Here is a 9278-nt window from a genome sequence, read left to right on the forward strand (position 1 = left end):
TTTAGATGATATTAGGAAATGAAGTCCTCACACCCTTTGTCAAGCCTTTTGCTCTGTCGGAAATAAAACATAATTAATGATAGTAAGGATCTTTATTGTTATAAATTATATCATGGAGTTTCTCACAAAATCAAACCCAATTGGTATCATTCTCTGCACTAATAATAGCAAAAGCTACTGAAAACATCCCATTCTCAGCGTCAAGTGCCATTGTTAAAAGCATTACACCACCATATCTATTGAGGATATGGGTTTTATTCATGAACAATAAAGGGCGGCATCCACTTTTGAATCCAACTAAATATGCATGAAAACATATAAACACCCTCTCAAAATGTCCATCTGGATACTCAAGTACAAATAAACTTTCTGAGTTAGTCTCAGCCACTGCTTCACCATACCATCGCAAGAGATCAAATAATATATAATCTTCACCATATAATGCAACTCTAGCAACCTCTTTACCAAGCCAAGCTTGCCTGTAAGAAAGATGAATACCAAAATCTTTTTGAATATCCTTCTTGATATCAATTGGTCTATACAATGATCTGTCTCTAACTTTCTGAAGTACTATATCTGCAACCCATATTTTCGATGCCTTTGGATGTCCGGCCCTCCCGACGCCACTGCCGCAAGTATGCATGTTATTGAATGTTTTGATTTTGAAAGTCTCTTACTGCCAAACCTTTGATGCATGCAGTCGTCATGGACAACTTTCATCGATGCATTTGACAGTAACTCTTAGTTTATCATTTTTAACGAATTGATAATCTTTGTTATGGGCGATTGAATAATTTTTTAGTGCCTCCTTAAAATAAGTTGCATCTTTAAATAACTGACCAATGCCTGTTATTGGCATTCTCCCATGATCTAGCTAATCGAAGGTCGGATGTAGATGTAGAACTTTGGGATGAAGCTATGACCATGAGAGCCATACTCCCAACGTCTTGTGGATCAAGTATGCTGTCAAAAATATAAAATAATTACTGTGGGCAATGAAATTTGGATGAATCAATTAATAATAAAAAAATTTAAAGAAAAAAAATTTACCCCGACTCAATTAGATGAGTTGATTCTGATCTATTATTAAGGTTGGTCTCCACATTGATTTTTATTGACGGAGACTTCAGTGCAATGTGAAAATCAAGCATGCGTTGGACATCCTCATCATTTTTGAGTTTAAACATAGAGTTTTCTAGGGTGGGAAGCTGATATTTCAGTATCAGAATATCTTTATCTATGTCCTACCTACTGCATATCCTATCTGTAATTTCATTGAATATGCTCTCTCGGTTTACCCTCAATATGTTCCCTCTTGTTCGTATTTTGCCACCACCATATGATAATCCATCTACAATTACTTGCTTTATGAGTAATGTGTAGTATAACATATTGTTAAAGAGAATATGAAATAGATATCAGTATTCCATCTACATATCAAGCTATTAAATAACATAATAAATAAATACTTAAGAATATATTTAACTATTTACTTATATAATAAATGAAAAATACTATAAATAAAAAAAGGGAGACCATATCCTTTTTTTTTTTTTTTAGTTTAAAAATGAGTGGCAGTATTTTGGAACCAATAAAATAGGAATAAAGATAGATCACCTGAGATCGTGCCACGGATCCAAAGAATCGTAGGAACGACGGAGAGGTCAGAGGAACAAGAAAAAAATAGGAAGGAAAAGAGAGAGGAAAAAATAGAGGATAAAATAGAGGGTATAAAAGAGATATTACCACCTTCACTGCTGCTAGAGATAGAGTGAAAAGGTTCAACGTCAAGTGCCACTGCTGAGGGCGGCGGTGGTGGCGGGCTGCGGATGCAGCATTAAGAAAGAGTTTCACTTGAGGGAGTTAGAGGGGCGGCATTTGCAAATAATCCAAAAATCCATCACTAAGTAAGTTTCTGCAGGGTTAATCTTTTCCTTCAAAACTGTCAAAACCATTTCGATCATTTGAATGGGCTTAAACGACAGCAGATGGCAACAGTAGACGGTAGGGATCCAAAAATAAATCATTAGCAGTCCAGAGATATTTTAATCTAATTAAAAATTTGAGGAACTTAAAAATAATTTTGAATCAAATTAGAGGCAGATAGATAATTTTTCCTCTAATATTTCTCCAACAAAACAAAAGGTGGTAGCACCAATGGCCTCTGAAGGGGTCTACCGGCATGTGGACCTAAGGCACATCTTCCTCAGCCGATCCCTTCTCAGGGCGCTGATCCTGTTTCATCCCCAATTATAGCTGGTAAGAGGCTTTCCTCCCATGAGTCTTGTGTTTAGGAATTGACTACTTTACTTAATGAGTCAACTTAATCGAGTGTGTCAAAGTCCAATCATGTCCACCACGCCCCAGGAGCCGAGTGGGTCTGAGGCTTCCACTTCCACTTCTTAGATGCAGATTTTGGTTTAGAAATTATAGGGGAGGCAGCAAAACTCTCCTTTGTTAATTATGCTAAACTAGGTTGTCTGTAGATGCTCTTCCTAGAATAAGGAGACTGTTGGGTCCTCGTTGGGTCCTCGTTGGGACATTTATATGATCCCTGTTGTTGGGCTATTTGGTGGCATTGTTATTGCTTGGCATAAAAACACAGATCATCTCTCCTTTATGCATTTTGATAGGCAGCTTGCTTTTGGTGTTGTTATGGAGCCTTCCGGAGCCACGTGGTTATCGGGGGTGGTTTATGTTAGCACCTCCTTTGTTGAGCATCGTCAGGTATGGGATCAACTTACCATCTCCTTGTCTACGGGCCTTCCTCAGCTTTTTGCTGGAGATTTTAATTGTCTCTTATATGCTCAAGATAAAAAGGGTGGATGACCTTTTTTGATGAACGATGCCATTCATGTCTCCATTAATTCTTGTCTCTTAGCTCTCTAACATTCCCTTGAGCCGTTGGCCTACTTTCCTCGATGTTCAATCTTGCTCGCCTTCATTGCATGTCAATAACTATCTAAACATAGGACCTGAAATACAGGAAGGTTGAGTGCTCTGTTTGCCGATGGAATGACCAGGTTTGCTGGGCCGCCATGGTGCTGTTTCTTTGCATGATGTTTTGGTCATTCTCAATCATCGGTCTACCCCATCTCATGATGCAAATTTTACCTGGGTGTGGAAACTGAAAGTGCCTTTGAGAATTATTTTTTTTTGGTGCAAGGTTCTATGGAAGGCTTTACCATACGTGCAAAGTTTTTTTGTGTCATGGGCATATGTGGCCATAGTAGAATTGTGATCTTTGTGCCGACTGCCCGGAAGATCAAAATCATGCCCTTGTTGCCTGTCCTTTTGCAAAAAGCTGTTGGATTTTCCTTTGTGATAGGGCTGGCTTGCTTTTTTGTCCATGGACTTTGTCGGGTGTATTGATCTTCTCTCAAGACCTTGGGTAGAGCCTAGACAACAAGCGGTCAGTGCCACCATTGCATGGCTCATTTGGGCAGCACGGAACGAGCGAATCTTTCATTATACCTCTCCTACTCCACTATGGTTGTTGTAGCAATTATACCTCTATACTTCTAACAGCTTTTGTGCAGCTAATGTTGATTCTTCTGCAGCTATGGTTGTTGTGATGCCACCGTACATCAGACCAAGGCAGCTGTTTCTTTTATGCTGCGATATCACTACGGGAGATTAATTAAAGGGGTAGGGAGACAGATTAATTTGTGTTCTGTGCCTCGAGCTGAGCTACTTGCTGCATGGCTTGGTCTTTGGGAAGCACTCATTCATCTGCACTTATCTCATATATAGTTGGAAGGGGACTCTTTAACTGTTATACGCTGGCTTTCTGATATATATCGCTAATTCAATTACATCTTCATCCCCTCTTCTCTCAGATATTAAGCAGTGGGTCTCTAACTTCACTTCTTAAAGATCTCCCATATTGTCGTGAAGAAGATCAAGTAGCCGACTGTATTGCCAATTTAGCCTCGGAGCAGGATATTGATTTCCTTCCAGGATGATGCCTTGTCGGTTCACTTATCTTTTACAGGCTGATGCAGCTGGAGTACAATTTTTGCTCCATATTTGACCATATTTCTTCCAACTTCAGCTTATCGTTTCTTTGCCTGATACAGCGTCCGGCACGTGTGGGAACGCTGCTCTTGCTATCTTACATATCATTTATGCTTACTTACAGTCATGGTTCTACCATGCATTCTTGTATGGCTTACTTCTAAATGACTTAGATTTTTGCTTGAGTTCAGATTTCTTACTATATTCCCTTATATTTCAAATGTTGCTGCTGGTCATTACACAGATTTTGTCACTTCATTACAATATCTTCTACACACACAGTTCACGTCAAATGCAGGTCTCTACAGGATACAAGTCAACCATTCTTATCTAAGGTATTTGTTCGGATGGTAATCACAGATTACAGGAACCTATGCACACTGGCTCCTGGTTCTATCTTTGCATTCCACCTGCATCAAAGTGTGCGTGGTTGTTATCCTATTAAGTCAATAGACACAGCTTCAACTTCCGATTATGGCACAACATAAGTTCATATTCTTGTACAGAAGGCATATTTTGCATTCTCGCTGTGTCGTCATCGTTATACAGCATTTTGGCGTCATCTTCTTCTGTTATGGCTCGGAATTCTTGCCCATCTGTTGCAGATTAATCCACACAGTACATGGCTGTTATTCTTCTATATTCTGGTGGGCCCAACTTCTGCTTCAATCACAGCAAGCAGTCTCCTTTTGTCTTCTGGTTTTCATGTTCATCTTTCAGTTGGCCCGTTTTTGCTTGTACACAGTCTCCTTTTGTCTTCTAGTTTTCGTGTTCATCTTTCAGTTAGCCTGTTTTTGCTTGTATATTACAGGCCTGTTGCAAGTGAGTAGGACATCTTTCTTTGGGTTAATGAAGTTTCATTCTAGCAAAAAAAAAAAAAAATAGAGCTACATGCGTTACGTTACCAGGACTGACCTGCCGTGCAAGGACTTCAGGGGAGCTTTGTAATAAAAGTACGGACTCGTATATCAGTCACTAGGGTTTATATAATTGGACAAAAATCCTCTACTGTGAACCATGGATAATCAACCACATCTCGATCCACACAGCACACAAAATATAGCGGAAATAAGATCATTTTGTAGAGGAAAGATAACTAGAACAAACGTAAAATGCAGAATAGGAGAGATAATCAAGCAATAAAAATAAGAAAAAAAGAAAACACACCAGATTTATGTGGTTTGACCTGATTGTTGGCCTACGTCTACAGGCAAGACCTCCTCAATGTTCTTCTATTAATAATTCACGGCACAACAAAGTACAAAATTGAAGAAAAAAGAGGAGAAAGAAGAAAAAAATAAAAACTCACACAGACTCTCTTTTATAAAAAAAAATATTCTTATTTTTCTCTCAAAAAGGAATCTCACATCTCTTATTTTTTTCTCTCTTAAATCCTCTTTTTGATTGCTATTTTCACTGCTCTCAGCCTGCTGAACCTTCTCCAAAGTCCTCCCCTTAAATAGAGCTTGTCACCAGATGAATTCAAATCCAAACCTCATAAAAAATGGAGTCCTATTCACTGTAGAATTGAAGAAAGAAGCTTAGTCACTAAATTTGCATCGAACGGCCTAGATCTGTGCTCAAAATAACTCGGATCAAGCTCAAATTAAGTCAGAAAAAACCTCAGCCATCCGATCATCATCAAGAGCGAGATCTGCCGTTCGATCGCACCTCCGGTCCACCAGATCTCATGTAGACCATGAGAAACGTCCGAAAAATGGGCGTCGGTCCATCGTGGACTGTGAGAAATATTCAAAAAATGGACGCTCAGTCCATGCACCTCACCATGGACCGTGAAACGTGGTAGACCGCGTGCACCGTGCTCGCGCTAGGCCATGCTCACGTGTGGTTCTGGGTCTGGCCTAGCCTATCTGTAGTTCTAGATCGAGTTTATTTTCACATGGGCTTCATTTTAACAATTCTTCCACTTAAAGACATGTGTCGAACTCACGAGAACGTCATCCCTGGAGGCCTTGCCAACCTCCCACTCTTCACGTAACTCCAAGACCGAGAGAAGTCTTGCTCCAATTGAACTTCTCCCGAGCCATCGGCTTTGTCAACATATTTGCTGGATTTGTATCTGTATGAATTTTCAGTAATGAGACTAGACCATTATCAACTACATCTCTTACAAAGTGATATCGAATATCAATATGCTTTGTCCGAGAGTGAAACGTCAGATTTTTTGCCAAATGCAATGCACTTTGACTATCATAATTCACCCTCATCATATCTTGCTTCACTTTGAAGTCTCCAAGAAGCTTTTTGAGCTAGATAGCTTTTTTGCATTCGTGTGCCACTGCAATATACTCTACCTTCATCGTTGATAATGCCACCACTGACTAAAGCTTAGATTCCAAGCTAATAGCACCGTCACCTATGGAGAACACATAGCCTGTGGTAGATCTCCTCTTGTCTCGATCACCTGTAAAATCAGAATCAACATATCCGATGCACTCCAAACCAGCTGAACCATAACAAAATAAATGATCAGTAGTCCCTCTCGGATACCGAAGGATCCATTTTGCTGCTGTCCAATGGTCGCTATCTGGATTTGTCATATACTAGCTCACAACTCCCATTGCTTGTGCAATGTCTGGTCTTGTGCATACCATGACAAACATAAAGCTCCTTACTACTGATGAATATGGTATCCGGGCCATGTCAGCCTTTTCTGCTTCCGTATTGGGTGATTGCTCTGCTGACAGTTTCAACTGAATAGGAAATGGGGTAGACACCGGCTTTGCATTCTGCATATTGAAGCACCACAAAACTTTATCTACATATCTCTTTTGTGAAAGCTAGATCTTCCTATCCTTTATCTCCCGTAGCACCTTCATCCTGAGTATTTGGTTCCCAGCTCCTAAGTCCTTCATTTCGAACTCCCCAGCCAACTGAACTTTCAGATCTGATATTTGACTCTTACTGTTCCTTGCGACCACCATATCATCGACAAATAACAGCAAAATGTAGAAGCTCCCATCATCATAGCCGTAGAAATATGCACAATGATTTGCCTCCAGTCGATCAAATTTCAAACTCATAATAAAGAAATCAAATCGCTTGTACCAACACCTCGGCGCTTGTTTGAGACCATACAATGATTTGTTCAGCTGACAAACCAATTTCTCCTTATCTTTTTTAACAAAACCTTTAGGTTGCATCTATAAATCTCCTCCTCCAAGTCACCATGCAAGAAATCCATCTTTACATCCATCTACTCGAGTTTCAAATCTATAACTACCACGATCACTAAGACAATCTGAATAGTAGTAAGACGAATCACTGGTGAGAAGATTTTATCAAAATCAATTTCTATCTTCTAAGCATAACCCTTCACCATCAAACGTGCTTTGAACCTCTTCACATTTTCATCTGTATCCTTCTTCACTTTATAGACCCACCGACATCCAATCGGACTCCTCTCCTCCGATGGAACTACAAGCTCCCACGTCTTGTTCTTCCGAAGTGACTCCATCTCCTCCTCCATAGCATAATGCCACTTTTCAGTATTGGTGGACTCATATGCCTCCCTGTATGAAGTTGGCTCATCCTCCTCTGCCAAAGTAACATAATCACAAATATAGTTAGCAGAAGGAATGAAAGAAGTGACATAGTCATCATACCTAGCAGGAGGTCTAATGATCCTCTTAGGCCGTTCAAACTCTGTTGGTGGCTCTTCCAGTGGGTTAGCATCTTTAGAGGATTGCGGAAGCTCCACACCTGGTCCATCATCAGCTATCTCATCAACCTCCTATGCTTGCTCTGCTTGCACTTCGTCACCTGCATCAAAGAACTCAACAAAAGTAATGGCTTCATCATCTTGCTTTTCTTTGGTATCTTGAAAAGATTCTTCATTGAAAACAACATCTCGACTAACAACGATCTTATGGGTAATAGGGTCCCACAATTGATAGCTCTTTACTCCTTTAGCATAGCCAAGAAAGATGCACCTTCGAGAGTTCCTATCCAATTTTGTTTTCTTTTCTTTTGGAATCCACATATATGCATCACATCCAAAGACATGGAGATGGAAATAATTTACGGGCTTGCCACTCCAAAGTTCTTTTGGAATTTTTATCCCAAGGGATTTTGTCGGAACTCGATTGATCAAGTAACAAGCCGTACATGCAGCCTCTGCCCAAAATCTCTTATCAAGTTTTGCAGTGCTCATTATACTATGGACCCTTTCCATGAGTGTTCTATTAACCTCTCTGCCACATCATTTTGCTGTGGTGTCTCGAGAATTATAAGCTATTACCGAATTTCATGCTCACCACAAAACTTATCAAACTCCTTGGAGCAATATTTCCCTCCATTAGGCATTCAATTTTCAAACTTTTTTCATTATCCATCGGAGCCTTGAATTTCTTAAAGATTTCAAAGACATCGGATTTCCGCTTCAGGATATATATCCAAGTCTTTTGAGAAAAATCATCGATGAAAGAGACACAGTAAGAACATCCACCCAATAATCTATCAGACGACTCCCAAGTATCTGAGTAGATTAACACAAAAAATTTCTTACTCCACTGCTATAATAAAGAGAAAGAGGTCCTTCTTTATTTGCCATAGATGCAAGCTTCACAAAATTTCAGTGGTGCTGACTGGAACCCCGAAAGAAGCTCCTTATTTGATAATAATTATAGCCCACGCTCGCTCATATGTCCCAAACATCGATGCCAAACTATCAGAGACACTATCTTTGAGCTTTCTACTGTCATCTCTCCCACTTGAGTCTCGCCCATCAATTTATAAAGACTACCTATTTGGACTCCCTTTATCACCACCAAACACCCTTTAGATACCTTCAATTGATCTTTTTTTTCGATAAACTTTAAGCCTTGCTTACAAAGCTTTCCAAGTGACAGTAAGCTCTTACATAGTGTAGGGACATGCCGTATATTGAAAACTATCCAAACTATACCATCAAACATCTTGATCCGGACATCTCCCACTCCAATCACAGGACAGGTTGTATTGTTATCTAAATAAATAACTCCTCCATCCAATGATTTATATGTATGAAACCACTCCCTAAAAGGAGTCATATGGAAAGATGCCCCTGAATCCAAAATCCAATAACGTGCAAGCTCAGATCTTTCCAATGCCGTCAATGCATCCCCATCATCTGAAGTAGCCAAAACAGTTTTACTTTTTGCTACATTGCTTTGAAAGTTTTTCGATTCAGATTTTGTATCAACTCTTTTGGCTTGGTAATCTTTCTTTACATGCCTTGTTTTTTCACAATTCTAGTATTT

Source organism: Elaeis guineensis, chromosome 6 (assembly GCF_000442705.2).
Source record: "Elaeis guineensis isolate ETL-2024a chromosome 6, EG11, whole genome shotgun sequence".
NCBI classification, from domain to species: Eukaryota; Viridiplantae; Streptophyta; class Magnoliopsida; order Arecales; family Arecaceae; genus Elaeis; species Elaeis guineensis.